At 45.8% G+C, this 25,462-nt stretch overlaps 1 protein-coding gene across 1 annotated transcript in view; it reads left to right on the top strand.

Moving 5' to 3' along the window:
* Mpc1 (mitochondrial pyruvate carrier) overlaps window positions 1-25,462 on the top strand; it is a 117,481-nt gene that overhangs the window by 39,864 nt on the left and 52,155 nt on the right. The gene's annotated exons all lie outside the window — the stretch shown is intronic.

The following is a 25,462-nucleotide window of genomic DNA, read 5'->3' as shown; positions in this document are numbered from 1 at the left end:
ATCATTATTATTCTTATTCTTATTATTATTATTATTATTATTATTATTATTATTATTATTATCATTCTTATTATAATTATTATTATCATTATTATTATTATAATTCTTTTTTTTTTTCTTTTTCAAACTATTCGCCATTTCCCGCGTTAGCGAGGTAGCGTTAAGAACAGAGGACTGGGCCATTGAGGGAATATCCTCACCTGGCCCCCTTCTCTGTTCCTTCTTTTGGAAAATTAAAAAAAAATTGAGAGGGGAGGGTTTCCAGCCCCCCGCTCCCTATAAATGTTATTATAATTGCTATTGATATTGTTGTTATTGTTATCATATTCATTATTTTCATTATCATTATTATCATATAACCTCAGGACCCTACTTATAGAGCTCCTAAAGCTTTGAGACAGCACTCCATGCAGGAGTAGGGAAATGACGGACTCTTGAGCGAGAAAGTGCTTAACGCTGTGTAACGGTGGAAAGAGCAGGATATCAAATAGCCTTTTAAGCTATGGATGTGAGGTGGGGTATTTGTCTATACTGTCTTCTAACGTCTCTATAGTGTTGCTCTCTATGTACCCATCACTTCGTCATTCTCTTTTATAATTGGCCTTTCGCCTTCCTTTCAAACTACGATCCTCGCTTTCTTGTGTATTTTCTCCTCTTTCTCCGTGTGCCTTTGCTTTCTTAAATGTATATCTCCTCATATTTCAGCTCATGTACCTCACAATCTGCGTGATTTTCTTCCTTCTTTCTCCCGCTGGATTCACTCAAGCATTCATTCGTACAAGCACTTAGGCAATAGCGTGGAATTTACTAATTTTGTTTTTTTATAAGTTGGGCATAGAATGTCACTCTGTTTTACGTTTTCTTTTTTTCATAGGCCAACTTGATTTTCTTTTACATTGTTTGGGTAACTACTGTAGATTTCCATTAGTACAATGCGATTCTCCCTGACAGACACTTAGACAGTGAAGGATTCCTGCAGGAAGAATTTTGTATTACCTTTGGAAATAAAGTTATCCATTGACTTAAAGTTCACTTCTAAGAATCAGAACATATTACATTATGGGATATGATATGAAAAAATTGATAATGCAGTTGCTTTCCTGTGTGACTTCTCATTTATGTGGGTTATTCTGCTTATGATAAAGAACACATTCCCGTCATACAGAGCACCATATTTTCCTTTGTAATCATTATCCAGGTCATTGGTCAGATATGTTCCACCTCTTGCCGGACACAGAGGCCCCATGACCAGCCAGTCAGCATGTAATACACATCCAAACGACCTTCGCATCATGACAATGCTGTATCAAACCAGAACGCGCATTTATTCTTTTTTTTTCCAATCAGGAGGGTGAAGTAGGGTAGGATGCTACTAGAGAACACAAACTAAAGGTATCGAAAAAACTTGTCGATCCGCAGTCATCAGGGAAGTGTCCAAGACAGCGGTCGAATCCGTACGGTCAGGGTTGTTGATTTACTGGTAATGATTAAGATCTGAAGTCCCCTGGCTACGTGAGCCTTCCCTCATAAATTAACCAGAATTCATAATACATTCTTTGGTCTCCTAAGGCCTAACGGTTTTTTTTTTCATGTGAATATTCATAATTTGTGGACGTCAAAAATGTTTAGATTTATATCTGTTCCCCATGTAAATTCTGATGATATATATTTACCCCTTCATACCGTGCGACATTCATCGTCTTTGTTCCCTCGTTAGGCACAGGACCACATATCCAACTGCCTTATGCACTCAGCAGACCCATTCAAGTATCTTTTCACATCCACTCGTCCCCATCTCATTTCCCTTCTCTGCCTTTACCATATTTTCCAGGGCGTCCCCGCCCTTCGCACCCCATCGGTCGGGTCTTCCTATTCCACATTGGTATTCTGGACACTGCCGAACTTTTTTAGCCCACCTGTACCAAGACCCACTCCCCATATTTCGGTACAGAGAAATCCTTAAAGTACTTTCTCTCTTGAACCTCAGCCCTTGTCAAGACTCATGTCCCCGAGTTGTCTGGTTCAACTTTCCTCTGTACCATCACCCGCAGACAGAAATTACTCAGGTTGTCATTTTTGCTCTGAAATCCTCACTTTTTTTTCTTCTATTGGAATGTTCAGCTCTATCCCCCCCTTCTTTTTTTTTTCTCCCCCACTCTCGATAACCACACTTCGTAAATCATTCCACCGTGCTCTAACTTTCGATGACATTTTAGACCCAAACTTGCCTTTGAGGTAGATGGTTGTTGTTATAGTCTGTTCACCGTCCACGTCATCAAACTGGATTAAAAATTCAGATGCTGTGATCAGGTCTATCATTACTCTTCTCTCCTCCATGGTGGACAAATTTAAGGCCTCCAGGTTTTCCGTGTAACCCAGCGTTCTTTATTTTAGAACCAACTTTGTTGTCCTCCTCTGGGCATTCTCTGTTAGTATTCTGAGCCGTCTCTTTCGGTGCACAGGTTAGGCTTGAGAAGTTCGTGTGTGTGTGTGTGTGTGTGTGTGTGTGTGTGTGTGTGTGTGTGTGTGTGGACAGCATTATTAATTAGTTCTGGGCCTCCATGACCTTTCCTTCCCACGCCAACTCCACCAGCTCGCTGCCTGTCCTACAGTCACAACACTCGCCCTCATACAACCCTCGCGCCTCAATTGGACCAGCAGTCTACCCCTCAGGGTCATGTCTGTACACCCGGACGAGCTCTACTCTTCGACAGGTACAAGCAAGTCCCTCAAGAGAAAGAAAGAGAGAGTGTCGGTGTGTGTGTGTGTGTGTGTGTGTGTGTGTGTGTGTGTGTGTGTGTGTGTGTGGCGGGGGGTGGGGTTATTAGGTGGGCTAGTGACCAGTGAGAGTGGTGAGGTGGTAGACAAATGTCAACTAGAGTTGGGAGGTTTAGGGGCCAGTGTAGTACGTTCACTGCCCCGAGCCAGCCGGTCAGCCAGCCAGCCATCAACCTTCCTCACTATACTACCACCAGCCGCTCGCCTCACCTCACCGCCTCACACCACACGTATCAAAAACCTTTCATCACATCTATGAACCTATCACCCGATGCAATGATATGGGATGACCCAAATCTTCATCAGTAGATCACAGTTCAACCACAGGATTTGTCTTAGAGAAAAGAAAAATCACCAACTTCTTGCCTGTGGTCTGCGTGTGTGTGTTATGACGACAGAAACTGGATCATTGCTATAGCCGGGGTGCCGCAAGGCCTGCACCAACACCCCCCTCCTTACCCGTTTTCCATTCCAAATTAGCTGTGACGCAACGGCCAGGTAGGTACCGGGCGGGCTCTCGGTCGTCAGCGACGCCGTCGACGTAGAGGCGATAGTGACCGGGTTCTGCCGCCGCTGCCATGTCTCCCACCGCCACCAGACACCCAGGCCTGGCGTTGTCATACGATGTGGTATTTTGAATGGTTCTGACAACATCAGTATCTTGACTTTTGACCTGATTTGATCTCACTTGATCCTCGAGGGATAAGATCAAGGGCTGGGACGTCATACCCAAAGGCCGTGTTACCGATGTGCTCAAGGATCGCAACATCGAACTCGAGGATCTGTCCATCGAACTTAAGGCTCTAACCATCGAACTCAAGGATCTTACCATCGAATTCGAGGATCTTACCATCGAACTCGAGGATCTTACTATCGAATTCGAGGATCTTGCCATCGAACTCGAGGATCTTACCAACGAATTCGAGGATCTTACCATCGACCTCAAGGATTTTACCATCGAACTCGAGGATCTTACCATCGAACTCTAGGTTCTTACCATCGAACTCAAGGATCTTACCATCAAACTCGAGGGTCGTACCATCGAATGTAAGGACGGCACCATCGAACTCGAGGAGCTGAGAGCCACTTACATCATCACTGGGTACTTTTCCAGTTGAGAACAGCCGTCGTGTGGGACGTTGTGAATGGAGGCGGTGAGTGACCTCCCCTGGCGCTGGGACGCTGCAAGTTTTTATAGAAAATGTCAAAGGTCCCTTGCTGATCCGGGGGTCACTTTGGCTCTCGTGACCCAAAGCCCGAGTTTGGAACCAATAGTTTCCGCCTCTTCAAAAAGATTCAAGTTTCCTCTCTTATTATTGATCTTTCGTTTCATCAGTCTCTCTCTCTCTCTCTCTCTCTCTCTCTCTCTCTCTCTCTCTCTCTCTCTCTCTCTCTCTCTCTCTCTCTCTCTCTCTCTCTCTCTCCCCTGCCATTCCATCTCGCAGCACTATCCCACATGAGGAGGGTTGAGAGCTGGTAATCACCACAGAGACCCTTGGAAGGCTTGCTGACGCTGCCTTACCCGAAGCCCGCCGCGTCTACTTCCCTTCAAAATGAAACAGCAGACCCTGAGGACAGGATGACAGTACCTACATACAACCACAGGAACAGATCCATTCCTTATGCATCAAGTAACACGTGTATGGAGAAAGTAACATGGTCACCAGAGTACAAGATGCACTCACTGCTAGAGTGTATGGAGAAAGTAACAAGATCACTAGAGTACAAGATGCACTCACTGCTAGAGTGTATGGAGAAAGTACCAAGGTCATTAGATATGAATCCTATGCTAAAAGGCTTCATTTAAAGCGTATTCTTAGTTGTCTTTGTCCTTGACTGGAATCTTTTGAAAAGAGATATCCTTCCTTTAAGCACGTCTACTGACCTTAAAGGAAACACATCTACTGGCAGAGGCTTGCATCCTGAGCGACTGCCCTGACACAATCTCGTTCGCCCCTGACCTATCCTCGATGGTCTGTTGCCCCGATACAACTTTATCCCTGATCCATCCCTGACCGTCGTTGGGGGGTCAAGGCACAAGACCCTTAACCTTTCCCTCAGCGACATACCAAGGACCCCACCACACCACTACCGGCTCTTCATGGACATAAGATTCTGGGGTTATGGTTAGCTGTCTCTCTACAGCTTGTCCTCCCTTGTGACTACGTCAACAATGCTGTTGTCGGCCCAGCCAAATATCACGCCGTAGGACAGCACAGAACGGCTGGCTAGCCAGGACTTCGCCATGTCCTTTTCATTCGAACGCCTTTCTCCGAAAATGATCCAGCTGTAAAAAAAAAAAAAAAGAAGGAAATGAAAAAATACCTTCAGGATTTTCAGGAAAATCAAAGTCTTTATTGATTTTTCTTTTCCTGGTGGAAGACTGCAAAACTTAAACACAAACACCAGGGAATAAAACAAATCATCAGTTGAACTGAATGAAGCACCTCTTTCCAAAGTGTGACGGAGACGTACCCTCACCTGAAACCACTCATCCTCTTCTCTTCCCACTCACACACGTGCTTTACTTTCTTCATAGAAAATAACTTAACCAGTGTTACGGCGTTACGGCTTTCGCGGTGTGTCCTTCAAAATGCTAAACAAAGACAGGGTAAGGAGGGCCACATGTGGTTCATGTGGTCACCTGCTACAGCTACCCACAACCAGACACGAGTAGTGTCGTGACCAGGGGTGGGGAGGGTTGTGGCCAGCAGCAGCAGTAAGGAGGGTGTGGAGGGTCGTGACCAGCAGCAGCAGCAGTAAGGAAGGTGTGGAGGGTCGTGGCCAGCAGCAGCAGCAGCAGCAGTAAGGAGGGTGTGGAGGGTCGTGGCCAGCAGCAGCAGCAGCAGCAGTAAGGAGGGTGTGGAGGGTCGTGGCCAGCAGCAGCAGGGTGGGTGGGTGGGTCGGTCGGGTGGGAGGCTAGCACCTGCCCACCTATGATACTTTCACTTCATGACATCTTTACATTATCTTCCACTCGCCTATTCACTATTTTCTCTTCTCTTGCGGTCTTTATCTTCACTTTCCAGTCTCACAGCCAGTCCTTCTCCACCTCTCACATAACCAACCATCCACCTCCGTTGGTTAGGTGCACAGTGGGCGCACCAGGAAGGCTACACCAGATGTGGCCCCACGAGCGTAAACCTCCCTCCCTCTCCAATATAGATAGGTAATTACCACTCAGTACCTGGGGCGCATTCCATCTAAATCCCTCTAGGCCCACACTAACTACCTAGTAGGACCACTCTGGCTGGATTTAGCCTCCAGGGATCTGAGCTAACCGTGGCCTCACTGTCCAAACTCTCGCACGAACAGTGAGTAAAGAGATGGAGGGGGAAGTTCGACCATTATAACTTCGGCTCGGCCCTCCTGATATCTTATCTCCGTACCGGAACAGGCCGTCCTTTTCATCTGTGGTCGAGGGACATAGGTAGCGAGTGGAGCATAACGGGTTCTGTGTTACTTTCTCGTGATCTGCAGGATTGGTGGACCTGTTGGAATGGGGGCTTGGGGGGAGACCTCTTCATGTCATGACGTCGCCGGTGGCTGTGAGGCACGACGCCAGGAGACTGGCATAGCTAGGTCATAAGCTTCTTAGGCAGGCCACTGGGTCATCGTCTTCGGTCGAGGAATTACAAAGTCTTGTTTCGCCAAAGGAGGTTAACGGTTCAAGTCGGCGAAGACTGAAAGTTTTGGAGTGAGGTCGGAGGTGAAGGAGGGTGACCGGTCGCTATCAAGAACCATCAGTTGAATTCATGTTTTACGAGGAATCTCTTGTTGGTTATACTCTTCAAAAAAGGATTGTGTTATTGGCTTTACCCTTCAAGAGAAATTTACATCTGGCTTCATTCTTTAAGAAGAATATGTTTTTTGGCTTCATTCTTTAAGAGTAAACTATTTCTGGCTTCATTCTTTGATAAAAGTCTGTTTCTTGCTTCATTCTTAGAGTGGAATCCATCTAGTAATGGCACCATCTTCGCACATCTGCCGAGTATGTGAATGTCAGGAAACTTACCAACTGCAGCTTAATTTTTTTGTCTAAGCCGAGATTTTTTTATTTTGTTTTTGCGTTCGTATCTGTAGTATTACACTTATAACGTGTTCTGGCTATTCTCTTATAATAAAAAAAGTGTAGAACCGATTCTGATTCTGTGATTCTGACACTGGTAGCTTTACAGTGTAATGTTGATCCTAATGTTGATCCTTACCACAGCAGTGGCTCATCCCATATCACCATATCGTCCAACTCAAGGATCCAAATGTCTTGCTCAAGAATTGTACCGTCGTACTCAAGGGTCGTACCGTTGTGCTCAAGGGTTCTACTGTCGTACTCAAGGGTCGTACCGTTGTGCTCAAGGATCCTACTGTCGTGCTTAAGGGTCGTACTGTTGTGCTCAAGGGTTCTACTTTCGTACTCAAGGGTCGTACCGTTGTGCCCAAGGGTCCTACTGTCGTGCTTAAGGGTCGTACCGTTGTCCTCAAGGATCCTACTGTCGTGCTTAAGGGTCGTACCGTTGTGCTTAAGAATCCCGCGAGGAACGAAGCCATAAAAGATAATTCAACGGTAAACAAGTGAGTACGATCTTCCTCGTGCCCTCAGCACTACGCCTCATTCGTCACCGTCAGGTCGCCCGCCAGACGTTGAGTGTTGTAGGGTCTTTGACGTCGGCCAGACCCGTGCCACAGTGCCGGTGGATTGCATGTAGACATGTATCGACCAAGTGGCACCTGTCGCATGTGGATCCAGGTGAGCCAGGCAACCACAGAGCGCGAGCCATCCTCCACGGGTGACCTGTGACGGTAATGGCACCCCGAGAACACACACACACACACACACACACACACACACACACACACACACCTGCTCTGTGCCAGTAATGGCACACCGAGAGAACACACACCCACATACCTGACCTGTGCCAATGATGACACATTCTCGAGAACTGGCTGACATTGACCAGAGCACGTAACTTATTTGTCTTGAAACATCTGTACAACTTTTCCATTTCAACATTTCTTTTATTTCTCACTTAATCTAGACCGTCTCTCGGCGTGGGCTGTGCCAAATGATCAATTTCACGTACGAGCAGTTAATTGTTACGTTCCACTTTTGTATAAAATGATGATTATTGAAGAGAAATAACATTTAATCACGGTCGATTCACGAGTATAAACGGACATGTAGAGAAAACATTGCTTCCTTAAAGGCAACTCTCTTTTTCTGCACCAAATTCCAATTTCGCATGACAGGGAACAAGGCAAGTATCATGCATGGAAGGGTCGCTGGTTCGCCTGCGTCATGCACACTCAGAAGGGACTCGCCACACTGATGTCTCTGGGGAATGATACGTGTATATTCTTGACCTACCTATAAATGGGTATTGAGCACACTGCACACATCATTACATTCCCGCCTCTTGTTTAGTCAGTTATGATCAGTCTCATGTGTCTGTCAGGTGATCATTTCTCTCACGGGTAGCGAGTGCGTTGCTAGACCCATCGAGAGGAGGAAGGGTGCGTTACTTCCCACCTGTGATTATTGACCTCGTTGGCAGCACTCACGCAGTTCCTTGCGCCCTGCTAAGCCACCTCCAGTGTTCCACACACGCACTCCCTCGGGAGTTCGTGTATCATCATGTCTTGCCTCTTTCCAGTGCCTGTTACTTAATATTCTCTCACTCACTTCCCGCTTGTTTACCTTTTACTTTCTCCGTTAAATATGGCTAGTGAGGAAAATCTTGATTCTCTTCTCACGTACATTATTTTCGTCGTAAGCAATGACGAAGCCAAGGTGTTGGAACCCTTCGTTTATCTTGGCATGGTGCTCTGGTACCTTCTTTTAAGGGGTTCTGAATCCACGAAGGGACGGGGAAGCTCAGCGACTGATATGATATAAAGAGATTTACTTTCCACTTATGAATCAAGGGCTAACGTCCCCGGCCCCCCTGCCTCCCTCGAAATTGTACGACACTTTCATATGAACATCTGCCAGCAGGCGCGCCTCCTCTGCCAGTTCACTCAGGACCTGAGATGCCTCAAACAGTACAAACAATAGCTAAATACTAGCTGCAGATTATCATTATCATTATCCATGTGAGGTGTGACGGAGACTAAATGGGACACACACACACACACACACACACACACACACACACACACACACACACACACACACACACACGAGAAACAGTCATCATCTTCACCTTCAGGTATTAGGTAATGCTTGACATAACATTTTAGTGACCTGAAGAGAGAAAAAAAATGCAGTTTCTACACCTCATGTTCAAAGAATTACCTCGATGTTCACGATATTACTATTTATCTCAGAAATAAAACGCCAGACAAAATCATACGCCCAGTCTGCAGGTGTAACAAGTTACAGCGTAACCTACAAATGACCCCCAGTCATTACTGTCAGTAATTGGTAATGAGACGTAAAGAATAGGACAGGAGGAAATATATCAAAGTCTTATTCTCCCAACACCTGTATTGTGCAATGGTCATTCTGAAGAAGGCCACAGTTACACTCTGGGTCCCACACACTCCGGGTCCCACACACTCCGGGCCCCACACTGTTCTCTTTTTCTTATGCTTGACCTGGAGTGCGTCATTGTGCCCGGCCGTGGGTGTAGGAGGGTCACTGCCCCGGCAGGCGGCAAAAAGGGAGTTGCCAAGACAAAAGGAGGGAGAGATGAACAGACAAACAGGCAGACAGACACTTTGCCAGTCACCACACACACACACACACACACACACACACACCGTTCACAAAGGTGTGGGAAGGGAAAGGCGCTGCAAATGGCCATCCGCCACACATATGATGATGATCCACGATGTTGGTGAGAGGTGGAGATGGAAGAGCCAGTCTGTGATCCTCCACACACACATACATGATCCACACAAATCCACAGTGCAAGTGCTCTTCCGCCACACAGTCGTCCATTAGAATGATCCACCCCAGTGATCCACAACATAGCAGACTGACCCGTATGTGGAGATCCACCTCCGTAATCCACCACACGATGATCCATGAAACTTATCCTGAACAGTGATCCAACAAAAGGTGATCCATCATTGGTCGACAAGGCTTGGCGATCCCCATGATGCAGTGAGAGGATCCACCACAGTGTCCTCCTCACGGCACATGCCTACCACACAAATGACCCACATGATAATCCAGGGAAGTGATCCGTAATTCTGCACAAGAGGCTCCTGACATTATGATCCTCTGTACGGTGATCCACACCACGCTTACGTTAATCCGTCACACACACACACACACACACACACACACACACACACACACACACACACACACACACACACATAATATCACAGTCTTAGCTAAAGATCCGCCACACCTGTAGCTGTTGCACGTCTGCCACAGTAGAAACTGTTGTCAGGAAATTCTCAAACCCTTCGTCTTATTTCCCAGACTCCTCTTTATATAGCGAATAACCACCACAGAACTGAATGTGTTCTCCAGCTATTGTGTATATGAACCCAAAAGCTGATTATCTCTCTGTGTTCATGATATGATGAGATTTCACATCTCTCTTGTTTCTCTCTGGTATATTGAGTCCCTGGTTCTGAGACCCCGAAAACCTCTCTTGTCACAATCTCGACGAAGCGTAGACCAATTCGGGTTTAGAATACTGACCCAAGTATTCTCTTCAAACCGTTTCTTACCTTTTCATCCTGGAGAAAGATTTATGCTCTGATAAATCTTAGGATGGTAGAATATCTTTACCTTCGTATTCCCTAAAAGAACGCCCATGTTCGTTCGCCTTCAACGGACCTTAAGCTTAATACAATGATGGTGTCACTTTCTGTTGATTCTGCTTTCTCATCTTACTTTCCCTTCTAAAGCGAATTTTTTTTTCTTTTTACCAGTTTGATCTCATCGTACGATAGATTAAAAAGTTTTCGTTTCTAACTACTAGATGATGTTAACAAGATCCCGTTTTCCACTGAGGATGTTTAAGGGATTCTTTCATTATACGTCGTCGCGAGGATTTTAGCGAGATGCCACTTTGCGTCGTTACTGAAGAATGTTTCTCTTCCTGCATTGTCAAGGAATGGTGCACGTTCATATATTTTTTTTAAATGGTTTTACAGTTCTTGGGTTGACTATTATGGTGATCAGATGTGTCAATAGAGAGTGTTTGGTGATGGTGGTGTTGGCAACGTTCACGTATTCCCCACTACTTTCAGTTTATTCCCCCACCACGTACAGATCCTCCCCACCACTGCAGCTCATTATTCCCCCACCACGTACAGATCCTCCCCACCACTGCAGCTCATTATTCCCCCATCACGTGCAGATCCTCCCCACCACTGCAGGTCATTATTCCCCCACCACGTACAGATCCTCCCCACCACTGCAGCTCATTATTCCCCCACCACGTGCAGATCCTCCCCACCACTGCAGGTCATTATTCCCCCACCACGTACAGATCCTCCCACCACTGCAGCTCATTATTCCCCCACCACGTACAGATCCTCCCACCACTGCAGCTCAGTATGTGCATACTGACGAGGCTGTGCTGTCGCTCACACTCCCGGTGTATGACAGACTTTCTAGAATTTTTCTACACACTGGTATGTCACAAAAGTTTTCACTTTCTATATACACCCTTAAAAGTATAAGAAAACGAATTTTTCTAGTCTTAAAACATCAGTTTAACTGTATGTTTCTTCAGAGTCAGTATCCTGGGATTGATCTAAACAGTGATGCATCACTTGGAAGAAATGTTTGAGTAAGAAGTGTACTTGGTTATCTTTAAGTACAACACACAATTTGATCCTCAAGTCTTCGTTTTCTGTGTAAGAATATCGGTGTTAGCGGGTCTATGATCTTCATGGTTCATCAATGGAACTCAGTGTGACGGATCCTGGTATTAGTGATATCAAGACTGGATAAGGAACTTGGTGGATACCCTGTGCGAAGATCATGTGGTTTCGAAGACCACATTTTTGCGGAATCAGTATTGTGTAATACTCCAAATGAATACCAGATCTCTTGCATCAAAACCACTGACACACTCACTCGATTTCTCCCAAAACACTTGCCTCTCTTCCTCACTCCTCTCGTGGCCAGGTACATAAGCACTAATAACTTGGTACCACTTTCGCCAGAGACTTTGGAGCTAAAAGACAAACTTGCTGCTTTACTACGCCCCTTATCACTGCTTAATCATACCCATCGGTTTGTGTTCATTTGTATAAGAATAGAAACACACTAGTGGTATATCTTCATTGTAGCACAACGCTAAATCTTTTTGCTGATTCCTGTTAAAAATCGACGCACCAAAACGAAAACAACAGATTTGTTGATAGTCTGCTTTCGTTCAGTTTTGAAGGCATCGTGAAGCACTGGTGAAAGCATCAGGCCAGTATTGGCTGAAGGCATCCTGAAGTACTCGCTGAAAGCTGGGTGTTATTTATACTCGACAACAGAGCGGCAGATGTTCTCCCGTTTTCTCCGAGTCCCAACGGTCGTCAGCAGACGGAAAACGGTGAGGTGGCGAGTCATGCGCAAGGGTTGTCTTGCCAGATGATGATGATGATGATGTTGATGTTAACGCCTGGAGCACAACGCCGCTGTCTCCCTCCGTCCTCCCTCCCGGCACTGCCAGGCAGCGAGTGCGTCGAGATGCACCTCATCATGTCAACAGTCATGCTCACATTTCTAACATGACCGTAGCCAATCATGCCTCACGTCACTGAACACACCTGCTCCCGGTGACACTTCCTCACGGCCTCCCCCCTGAGGTGAGGGAGGGACGCAGCCAGCCCCACTGACCGACCGACCGACTCCCAGGGATCCCACAACCGTTACGGTTAAGGCCAGGGCGATCATACGGTCTCATTATGAGGTAATTATCATCCTATACATTGGGTCTTACGGTATATGACGTAAACGTTATTACAGCGCAGAGTTCGCCCACTACACCAGCACTTGTATATCAGGCGAGAATAGTGACACACACACACACACACACACACACACACACACACACGGCCTGTCTCGTAAAATTCCTCAGCAGCTTTTTCCTCTCTCGTATATCAACTAAACTCTCGCATATTTTCTTTTTTTCTTACGCTGTTTCTAGTAGCGAAATTATACAGTTTTTTTCATACCAGCCAATGTCTTGGGAGGGTTGATCGTGCCGTCTTTTTTGTTCTTTTTTTTATGGAGGCACAAAGTCAGTGTCATGATGACTACTTTTCATCGGATTATTCACCGAAGACTTGCTTAGATGCAGACTCACCCTCGCTGAATGTCCATGACGCACGCCGTGGTGATGAAAGATGCAGTGAATAAATTAAGAGAAATGAACAATCATCAAGAGAACATTTAGCATGCTAAGCTCTTTGAACAAACTGTTGAACGTAGCATCATGATTGGGATGGTGGGGACTATGGTGGAGAGTGGTGGAGAATGGTGGAGGGATGGTAGAGGGATGGTGGGAGGATGGTAGAGGGATGGTGGAGGGATGGTGGTTGAGGGGATGGTGAGAAGATGTTGGAGGGATGGTAAAGGGATGTTGGAGGGATGGTGGGGGTGATGGTGGAGGAGGACTTATCATTAAATTATAAGCAACATCAGGACTGCCAAAGACGGTGGTCTATATCTGTGGTCTGTTCAGCGGGTGTGGCCTTGGGAAGGCGCGCTGAGGGGTGAGACGATTGGTTCATGCATCGTGCCTGCTCGTATTAATAGAACAGAGAGGAGTTTACTGAATCAGGTGAGGTGGTGCAGTACTTGTTGTGCCGTTGGCGTCCCTCGCTGTACCAGTTATGTATCCTGGGCGAAACTACACACACACACACACACACACACATACACGTATAGACAGACAAATAGATAGGTAGACAGATAGATAAATAGTTGTTCGTATGACCTCAGATACTGTAGAACAAGGAAAAGATACAGGGGAGGATTAATCATATACACAATGCGGTACAGGAATTAATCATAGAGCCACTTTATAAATCTCAAATCATTGAGCTTACAGTTGTCTTTGTTGTATCGGGTCTGGCCACAGGTCTGGCTAGAACAACAAGAACAAGAACAACAGGTCGGACAGGGTTGCCAGACACCTACTTAGCAATATATATATATATATATATATATATATATATATATATATATATATATATATATATATATATATATATATATATATATATATACCCAAATGTAGAGACTCGATGATCAGAGTTTGAGAAGTGGAATGCATGCGATTAATCCCCAGTAACTTCGATCTTCGATTATCCACTTATCATTAACCTGCTGCTCTTATAGAGCGTGTGCATGTAATGGCTTTGATGTTCGTGCCTGTGGCCCAAGACGAAGACTCTGAACTTGGCGAAAGATTCTCCGAACGAATTACCTTTACCCTGGCCGAATTACTTTGCCAGATGATGACATCATTACTGTCATCATCCTCAGGTGTTATCCTCATACGACACTTACCCTCATCATTTCCATGATATTTCTCCCCCCTCCAACATTTGACAGCGTTCGTGTTTTGCTATCCTATCATCGCTACGTTGCTGTCTGTGTCATTCGCACGGGTTTGTATGCTTCAGCGTCGTGTGCGCTGGCAGACTAGGCGAGGGGCAGCGAGCTGGCCAGTGGAAAGCCTATTATGGAGCGCTAGGCAACAGCGCTTACCTTATCACCTGTTGATAACGTCCTCAGACGCATGTGTATAGCATTATCATCTTCTCCTCCTCCCATTGCTATATTCCATATATATATATATATATATATATATATATATATATATATATATACAGTCAGATTATCGTCTCCAGAACTGGTGAAACTACCCGTGTTCCGAGTGCTACTTTTTTTTTCATCATATATTTTTTTTTTTTTTTGCGTCTTTCGTCTGGTCGCTCTGTCACACTAGACTCCCAGCTCTGGTCTTGGGTCGACGCGCCTCATTTGTCTATCACTTTCCTGTTTTCTTCTCTTTTTTTTCTCTCCATTTCCTCTGCACAGGATTTCACCCGACACACCCCAGGGCCAGCTCTCTCTCTCTCTCTCTCTCTCTCTCTCTCTCTCTCTCTCTCTCTCTCTCTCTCTCTCTCTCTCTCTCTCTCTCAGATCATGAAAAAAAAAACTCCTGTTGTTGTTGTTGGTCGTTCCTCTCGATCCTACAGCTATCGGTAACTCTAGGACTGGGAGCTGTCTACAGGCGGACATTCTCCGGAGGAAGATGATGACTTGCGTGGGCGGAATAGCTGGATCTTCTATTCGTCTTTTTTTGAACCACATGTACGACTCTGTTCATTTCCTCTTGACCTCTGAACTTTGTTTTTTGTACACGTGAATCTTTACTGCCGTAACGTCTTGATCTTTGTAGTCTACACAGCTGTAGCTGGGCCACCAGGTGGACGCTGGAGTTCGATTTTCTGGCCCCTCTCATGCGCAGTCGTCAGCTGACGTTCGTATTTTTGGTCCGCTCTTGACTGCAGTCGTCACATGGGGTTCGTGTTTCTGGCTCCTCTCTACCTCAGTTGTCACCTGGCGTTCGTATTTCTGGCCACTCTCTAGCTCAATTGTCACCTGGCGCTCGTATTTCTAACCCCTCTCTAGCGCAGTCGTCATCTGGCGTACGTATTTCGGGCCGCTCTCTAGCGCAGTCGTCATCTGGCGTACGTATTTCTGGCAGCTCACTAGCTCAATTGTCACCTGGTGCTCGTATTTCTAACCCCTCTCTAGCGCAGTCGTCACCTGGCGTTCGTATTTTTGGCCGCTCTCTAACGCAGTCGTAAACAAACTTGACATGTCCCCAGGTACTCACCCCACTGCCCCCACGATCGCACTGATGGTGGTGGGTACACATCACGTCTTGTGTCTGGGGGAATCATGCACATTTATCTCCTCATCTCGTGTCATCTGCAGGAGGTAAACATAGTCATGCAAGCGTTGCCTGCGTCTCTTTTGAACTCGCAAGCAAGTTGACTTGCGTCGTGTTTCACCGTCCCGATTTCTCTCTGTCGGCCGTCGGCGTCGAGGGAAATTTCCGGTGGGTTTTGTTGCTTGTGTTCTGGCTGAGTGCCGTCCAGCTGCGCGTCGCCTGGAGCATCTTCGATAAGGTCTCAGGGTAAGTCTAGAAGTAGGCCTAAAAACCCTATGAAGGTACAGCCTCTCGAAAGAACTTATCGCTTCAAAGGAGTTCGATCCTGTCTCTGCTGTAGGCTAGTAGCGTAGCCTTGGAACTGCAAAGGGAGCTCCTGGATGCTGTTGGGAGGAAGGAAATTCTGCTGGTGTATAACAATAACAAATAACACAGCCGAAATCAAGTACACATTCCTCGTCCAGCCCCATTGTGCTGCACAATGCAAATGACAATGGAATATACTTGTTATTTACCATGCTAGCGTTTGCTGGTTTAGGATGGATAGATAGATAGATAGATCGATATATCGATCGATCGATCGATAGATAGATAGATAGATAGATAGATAGAGAGAGAGAGAGAGAGAGAGAGAGAGAGAGAGATAGAGAGAGAGAGAGAGAGTCTCCCCCCCCCCCTCCTTCCCTCTAGGCATGTCGCCGTTCACAGCCATATGTATTGTTCGTCTCGTCGTCACACGGTAATCTCCCCACTTCCGTCTACTCCGACCTGCTCAAGAGGGCGGCGGTATGGTGAAGGTCGACCTGACATCCACGACCCAACCAAAAAATGGATTATAAACCCCCCAGCATCGCCAGCTGCAAGGCTCATCATACGATGCGATGCTGTGAATACATGATCCACCATCAATACATCTGCCATTATGGTCGTTTGACCCCTGACACCAGTCTTCGCCACGTCTCTACCTGAAGGCTGTCCTCTGCCAATTCATCGTTCGTTAAACCGTAATCCGGATGTTCTCTGGATGCGAGTAATCGTCTTTATAATCTTTAATAGCATACGGTAAAGCAGGAAGTCAATAAAGTCGTAAACCAGTATTTCTAATGATCTCTTCATCAAACGCAGCTTGAGCAGATTAGCATAACTACTGCCGACCTCTGACCCCATTATTATTCTGACCTCTGACCCCATTATTCTGACCTCTGAGCCCTAAGATATGACCTGTGACTCTAAATACCCGTTGCGTAAAACAATATCCCAGCTTGACATGTGTCTGGGGGTCTTGTTGCTGCTTCATTACCATCGTAGAGTGTCCAGCTATAATCATGGTGGAGTCCCAGCTATAATTATGGCGTACACCAGCTATAATCATGGTGGAGTCCCAGCTATAACCATGGTGTGCATCAGCTATAATCATGGTGGAGTCCCAGCTATAACCATGGTGTACATCAGCTATAATCATGGTAGAGTCCCAGCTATAACCATGGTGTACATCAGCTATAATCATGGTAGAGTCCCAGCTATGATCATGGTAGGGGTCCCAGCTATAACCATGGCAGAAGTCCCAGCTGTAAAGAGGTCATCCCAACACTGCAGCACACGCTAAGCGTGACCAGGTCCGCGTCTCGGGCGTCCCGCCACAAGACTACCCATTAAGCTGCAATTTGCAGACCGTGCAGTTCCCTCCCTCCCTCATCCCTCTGAGCCAGACGAGAGGGTGGGAGGTGGTGGTGGAAATGCTTGCGCCAGAGTAAAAGTATCAAGAATTAGGTAGATTATAGCGTAGGTTTGCCTCAACGATGCTTTCTCGTCTTATTTCTTAAAGCTGTTGGGGTGTCTCGTGGGAATCCCCGCGTTCCGTCAACCAACCTTTGATTTTTCTCTTCCTCAAGTGTTAGTTAATTTGGCGCGGATCTCCCGTCGCGTTCCTTTAGTAATTTATATTTTTCCTTGTCGCATTCCTTTAGCTATAATCCGTGGGATGTTACGGGGTACTGATGCAGAGGAACCAATGAGACGGTTTTCAAGCAACATTGTATTGCTGCTTCTCCGGACGCTGTTTATGTACTTTGAAATACGTACATTGACCTACATGCGTAGAATACACAGGCACACATACGCACACAAGTGAATCATATAAAGACACATACTGCCACACAAGTATACACATATACATATTCAGATACAGAATGTGTGTGTGTGTGTGTGTGTGTGTGTGTGTGTGTGTGTGTGTGTGCGTGTGTGTATTCCTATTCAGTTTTAGTGAATGCTCTTTGTTATATCGACAGAAGCAAACTAGTTTCCAACTCGTGAGAAGAGAGAATAATACCAAGTCTCCGAGTCGTTCCTCTTGAGGCTAATTAATCTCTGTGTGAAGGTATGTGGTTGCCCTTCTTAGAATTCGCTCAAGTTTCCCTTTATCTCAGATCAGGTTTGGTGATCAGAAGTGAACGGCGTACTCCAAAACTGTAGGTCTAACCAGGGCAATGTAAAGGGTGAGTATGTATTGCACCAAAGTGCTTAACGTCGCATTAGCCCAAGTAGGAATGCCATCTGTCGATATGGCGGGCAGCTCTGGTTCCGGGGGGAGTCATTAGATTTGCTTGGGGTTTGCCTGGCACAAGCCCTTGTCTTGCTGATGCCTCAGGGACCGCTACAACCTCACCAGTCTCCTTCACACTGTGTCAGCCGAGGAGGTACATCCCGAACGAGGCCTTTGTATCCCTATGGCTCGATGGATGTTCCCTTGTGCGTCGTGCTGGCGATCAGAGACCATCGCTAGTACTCACACAGAGGCTGTGTGCCGAGTACAAGGCTCCCAGAGCTACCCAAGTGGACACAGTAGTACTAGTGGGCTGTGGTCGGACTGTGTTGCAGGGTTGGCAAGGAAATTGAGGGACGATACTTTTCCCTCTATGTCGAAGGCTCAGGCAGGGGCTAAAGTACGTATGTTCGCTACGCCTTCAGTGAAACTTGCATAGATAAAAGGGAGCCAGAGAGAGACAGAATCATTCACACACACACGCACACACACTCCTCAGGAATAGAGAAAACGTCTGCTTTATTCTGACAACAAAGTGGCAATTGCTGCAGAGTTAATGAAAAAGGAAAGAAAGAGAGAAAAGAAAGAATATAAAAAGTGCCCGGACGACAGATAACCACATCCGTACTTTAGAAGCGCGCGTAGTCCTCCAGCAGGGTGGGGGTGACTGACTCCATGGCTTGGAAACTAGATGGCCTTCGAGGGGCGACGCGACGCCACGCTAAAGGCACTGTGGGTGACCGGTGTATAGCATGGAGACTCTGGCTGTGTGTAAGGCACTGGTGACCGGCACCACCTCAGGGATCACCGGTGTATAGCATGGAGACTCTGGCTGTGTGTAAGGCACTGGTGACCGGCACCACCTCAGGGATCACCGGTGTATAGCATGAAGACTCTGGCTGTGTGTAAGGCACTGGCGACCGGCAGCGCCTCAGGTATCAACAGCAGTTGAACGGGTTCGGCAAAAAGCAACGGGAAGATATATATGGTCACCCACCAACTACGGCCCCGACTGGGATGGGGGGGTCGTCGTCTGGGAGGTTCGTCCTGCCACAGTGATCATCCCCAGTTCCCCCCCACTCCTCCTCTTCCTCCCTTCCCTCCCTCCCTTAGACGACAGACACCTACCTCCCTCCGACCCCCTACTAACCGTAGGTCGCTGGGGAGAAATGCCGTCCAGAGAAAACATCGTCGGACCGGATTTCAGAGCCAGCTTTCAGTCGATAAAAACGTCGACCTGTTTGGTCAGCCGTTAACCCTAGCCACCACCACAGGTAGGAGAGCCAAGACACTGCTACTGCTACTACTACTACTGCTATTACTGCTACTACTACTGCTACTACTACTACTACAACTACTCTATGGGTATGGGTACTACTTGAACTACCAGTGCTATGGCAGATTGCACCACAAGTCCCATTCAGCGACCCTGTTTTCACCATTTCAACTACCACTACCAGTGGCCACTGGTAGTAACGCCCAACCGCTCTACCACTATCTTGGTGACTGGTACTACTAACACTACCTAGACGATCAAGACTGGCCATCACAGGAACTACCAAATCTGTCTGACACCAGCTGAGCCTCGACCATATTACATAAAACGAATTTCACTACCATCACCATTGTAACATGGTACCATTACAGCTAGCAATACCACGGCAACGGCACTGACTGAGCTACCACTGCCATAGTATGTAGCAATTCCTGATCAACGAATGCCATGGCAGTTCTCACTCACTCATGGATTACAACTGCTCCCACGGTATATGGTGGCGACTCCACTGTCATGGCAATAGGAACTATTTTCACTGCTGAAGCTGATGGCCAGGAACCATCCAACACTCCATGCTTTACTCTCCGTCGATCGTGAAACTAAGCAGCCGCTTAAATCCAACTTTCGTATCTTTACTTTCTGTTTAGACTTAGATATCCACTTTCTCTAAAACAGATAGCGATATCTTCATACTCTCTCTCTCTCTCTCTCTCTCTCTCTCTCTCGCTGTGCCTGAAGCATCTGTGCATAAGAAAATGGCTGTAAAACACACACACACACACACACACACACACACACACACACACACACACACACTCCAAAACCACCATGGCAACTAGCGCCATCTGAATGGCCATGGAGGATGTTACTCACCTTGGAATCTATAGTTGCCACCCCAACACCACCACCACCTCCTCCTCTTCCAGTCAACTTCATCACCGCATCTCACGAGAGGCGAATCCACACGTCTCGAGGCTTCGAAAATTCATAAATACATTGAGTCAATGAGCATGGACGGATGTCTCGATCCCGTTTATGGGATACGATTCCAAATTTAAAAGATTTCGTATGAGAAGAAAGGATGTCCACGAGTTGTATGTCCTTGTATATTAGACAGCCAAGGTTGTCCCAACAAAATGGCTGGGTCCCAGCGATGTACCACTGGCATCCCACCAACACTAAACAAAAAAAGATCTTTTTAATCTTCATATAAACGTCTCAATGATGAGACGGGAGGGCACTGAAGGTTTGAGACGTGTGGTAATTAAGTCAGTGTCGTAAATGACAGATAGAGACAATATATATATATATATATATATATATATATATATATATATATATATATATATATATATATATATATATATATATATTATATATAGATATAACGGGTTCAATTACCTGGTATGTATTTGTGGTTACTATATGTGGGTGTTACAGGGCTCCGCTAGCTTGAGGTTATGAGGCGGGAGGAAAGGCCACCTTTTGGCGGGTCTGTCTCCTCCCCAGTTGACGAGAGAGAGCGAGAAAAATCTCGTCAAACAACTCCTCGCTTCAAATGAGAGCGCGTTGTCTCAGCTACTGAGTGTAGCGCAACCTTGAAGCTACAGGAACCACTGGATAAGGGGTCCTGAGATTTATAATAATGATAATGATAATGATAATGAAAGAATAATAATTCATCGTGTGTAACTGGGGAGAGAGAGAGAGAGAGAGAGAGAGAGAGAGAGAGAGAGAGAGAGAGAGAGAGAGAGAGAGAGAGAACCAACAATCGTGTTGCCCTGTCTCTTAACCTTGCATATATGTACCATGTCTAATGTACTCATTCATCGACCAGACCCAGAGGGAAGGATGTACAGCTGGGTGAAGCTGTGAGCTTGTTACACCTGTTCGAGACTCGAACTAGAACCCGATTGATTGGTGGGTCGCGGCGCTAACAACTGTTCGACGAGGTCTTGGCTAGCACCGCCTAGATCCCGAACGCCACTTGGCAAACATAGACCTGGGAGGGGTGGCTGCTAACCCCCAACCCCCTCTCCGTCCTCTCATGCACTGTTGCTGTGCATGAGCATGATTGATATGCCTTTCCCACTAAATGAACACTCTCTCTCTCTCTCTCTCTCTCTCTCTCTCTCTCTCTCTCTCTCTCTCTACGTATGTTAATCTGTTTAACCTTGGCTCCGTCTCTCTCAGCCAAACTAGCTCGATGTTCGTTCATTCTATCTGTTCGTCTTTTTGTTCTTGTGTGACACTTCTTTCTCAAACTCTCTTTCTTTTTGTTTCCCTCCTCTTCGTATTAGTCTTCTTAATCACCTTTTTCACTTAATTCAGTCTAGTGATTACGTACGTTGTACAAATGCCGATATGATGGAATCAACATTGGAAAAGACGTTTAAAGAATAACTTGAAAAGGTTGTGCTTTGTTTGCTTCGGCTGTGGTTCATATGCGAGCCCCCGAGGCTTCACTCTCAGTCGAGACCGACTCTTCCATTTGCGAACCAGTTCCCATGCTGACTCCTCTCCGTGCACTGTTGTAAGTGATACGGGAGGAGCAGCAAGTGTGGGAATGTACGATGTGTGCCAGGAGAGAGTATATGTACCCTTGAGGGGTACATGAGGAACAATATGCCAATGAACACCCGAGGCTACGTCATGAATCACATGACGAACCGAAGTCATCAGCCCGACTTCAAAAGTGAAGTCATGGCTGAGCGACGCCAGGTATCATAATTGATAATCTGTAGGAGGGTGGCTGGCTCACCTCCTGCCTTACTCTACTTTCACTTTCCCCCCCCCAGTGCCCGCCGCCCCATCCTACCCCCTCTCACCCTCTCTCTCCCTCTACACCCTCCCATGGACCTCAACCACCTTATCTACCTCCCTCCCTCGCCCCTAGCCACACTCGCTGCTTCCCTACCTCCCGCTCTCGCCCCATCCCCAATACCGGAGCATCAGCGCTGTCTTCCAGGGACTCACTGAGAACTCGTTGATTTCCGGGGGACGGTGATCGTGTTACCGGCTGGCTGTCTGGCTGGGTAACGCCACCCTTTGCAACATGAGAACCCAGGTTCGATAGTGTCGATGTCTTGGGACGATGACATTAATGTAAGAGCTTGGGAGAGCAATACACCATTGAACTCTGTATAAGAAAAACATAACATCGCCAGCGAAGAGCCACCGTTGGTAAGGGTGTATCATTGACAGCGGAAGGAAGAATAACGCATCATCGAGGGTCGTCTCTCCCTCAAAAGGAGCCAACCTTACCTTGCTCCCGCGTCGGTGCGTAGCCTTGAAGGCCAGAACCCCCGTGATAGTGTAATTTTAGGGTTACATCAAAAAATTATATTGGATCGAAGACGCAATGTGGTTCTTGTTGATAATATGAACTGAAGAGTCAGTGTGAGAACATACGATGTAGTTGGAGATGCAGGCAACAGCTTTCTCCCACACCCCCACACCCTCCAACACTGGTTTATGATACCCCCTTATCATGGCCTCCACCACAATCCCATGGGGTACTGCCAGTGCTGGAGAATCCATGGAATAAGAAATGATTTCTTCCATACAGGATCTGTGTAAGGTTCTCGGTCACAATGACATGTCTTAACCCAGATACTTTGAAGTATCCTAACTTTAATCCAGATACTTTCGACGCATCCTAACGTTGTTTCCAGATATTTTAGAAGTATCCTAACTTTGCTCCATGTACTTTAAACCCATCCTAACTTTACCCCCAGATACTTTAGAAGTTTTCTACCTTTGCCCCAGATATCTTAGACGCCTCGTACCTTTGCCCCAGATACGTGAAAAGCGTCCTAACTTTGCTTATTGTAAACTCGTCCACCTGTCACGTAAACTGTTGTACAATAGTCATTAAGATCCAGTTCGTGGAGTCTTTGTGCACCGTGTGTTCTCTTCTGTGTCACAGTCCGCAGGATGGGTACGACTGTGCCATAGATCTGCCGCTTTTAAGGGCAATATATGATGATTCGTCCTTTGAGTGCGACGATTGAGTGCGAGGGTACGACTCTTGAGCACGTCATGGGACGAGTGCGACGTTACGACCTTTGAGTACGAGGGTACGACCCTTGAGCACGTCAGCACTACCCTTGAGCACGAAGGTACGACCCTAAGGCATGATGGGGTGAACTCTGAACCTGACCTTTGATAAGGGTCAGGTCGAAAGGTCACGCCGTCATAGCCAAAGGCGATTTCATTGCCTCTCTATCCAGCTTGTCACTTGACCTCGTGTGTGGAGACCTTCCCATCACCCGCAGCGGTGTCTGCAGTTGCCCAACCACTTAACCAGTGTCGATATAATTGCATTGTTTTTTTGTATCGAACACCAGTTACCCTACTTATCAGCGCTCACACACACACACACACACACACACACACACACACACATGTATATATATATATATATATATATATATATATATATATATATATATATATATATGGCGTCCTAGCTTCGTCTCTTCGATGTATATCAACTGACTTATATTTCTCTCTTGTGTCTCCCCTGATGATGTGATTATTACACGAAAGTGCACTTGGGAACTTATCGTGTTTCATTTCTCCTGTGGACTCATAGGAATATATATATATATATATATATATATATATATATATATATATATATATATATATATATATATACCCAGAGGCAAACACATATGGTATATACACCTGTAAAGAGGAATATAAATAAACGTATTGGAATCATGTAAAGACCAGTGGGCATCAGAAGATATGCCGCAGCGTTGCCAGATTATATATTTAGCTGGCTGCTCAAGGGCGGGCTGATGGGACAGTCTCCAGGGAAGTGTGAGGTTCTTTGGCCAGACCCTGTGTTGCTGATCACAATGATAAGGCGAACGCCAGCCATATGGTGTGGTCCTCAATCACACAGTGGCTGTCTGCTAGCGTCTTTACTTGATTCAAGACTCTCGGGGGTGTTAGGACAGGGTATAGAATAGCTTTGAATCTATAGAGGAGAGGATGTAGAATACCTCTATAGAGGAGAGGATGTAGAATACCTTTGAATCTATAGAGGAGAGGGTATAGAATAGCTTTGAATCTATAGAGGAGAGGATGTAGAATACCTTTGAATCTATAGAGGAGAGGATGTAGAATACCTTTGAATCTATAGAGGAGAGGATGTAGAATACCTTTGAATCTATAGAGGAGAGGATGTAGAATACCTTTGAATCTATAGAGGAGAACAGGTGTTGTAGTTGTTTCTGGTGCTGATTCAGCAGACATCTCGGCTATGATGGCGGACATCTTGGCCCTGTTATCTTCTATAACATGACTCCATTATCAGCCTTTTCTCTTACCTTCGCACATCGGACATTAATTACTGATCTCAATGGTCTTAGGAAAAAATTTTTGGACTGCCTGATCTTATCACGTATGAAGAGTATTACACAAATGAGAGTATAAACCAAGTCGATTTTTCCTGAAAAGAAATAGTATTTTCCACGCCTATAAACTTTGCGCTTCAGAAGTGGAATAAAACTTCGAGATTTTTTTTTCTATCTTAAATGATAACCTACATTATTATGTAATGCTTCTTACAGCAGAGAGATAACCATCATTTATGACCTATACTGACATTTTAAAGCAAATCTATTTCTTTTAAGAAAAGTTAAAAGAACTGCAAGTTATTTATGAGGCCATAGGATTATATATATATATATATATATATATATATATATATATATATATATATATATATATATATATATATATATATATTCGTTTCACAATAGGAATTTGATATAGGGGAAGGCATCTGTACTTCATATGATGGCCTAATATATTCTCCATTACTTGCAAGGGCGGATAGATCGTAAATTATCATGATTAGCGAATCATTATGCAATATGTTTGACATATGATAAATTCGAAGCCTCATTTACAAGATTTAAGGTTTCCAAAATACCTTTTGGATTTCGGAATCTTAATCATTATGAAAAACGT

This window comes from Panulirus ornatus, chromosome 38, assembly GCF_036320965.1.
Source record: "Panulirus ornatus isolate Po-2019 chromosome 38, ASM3632096v1, whole genome shotgun sequence".
Taxonomy (NCBI): Eukaryota; Metazoa; Arthropoda; class Malacostraca; order Decapoda; family Palinuridae; genus Panulirus; species Panulirus ornatus.
Note: the sequence above shows the minus strand (reverse complement) of the source record. Positions and strands in the feature narration are given on the sequence as shown.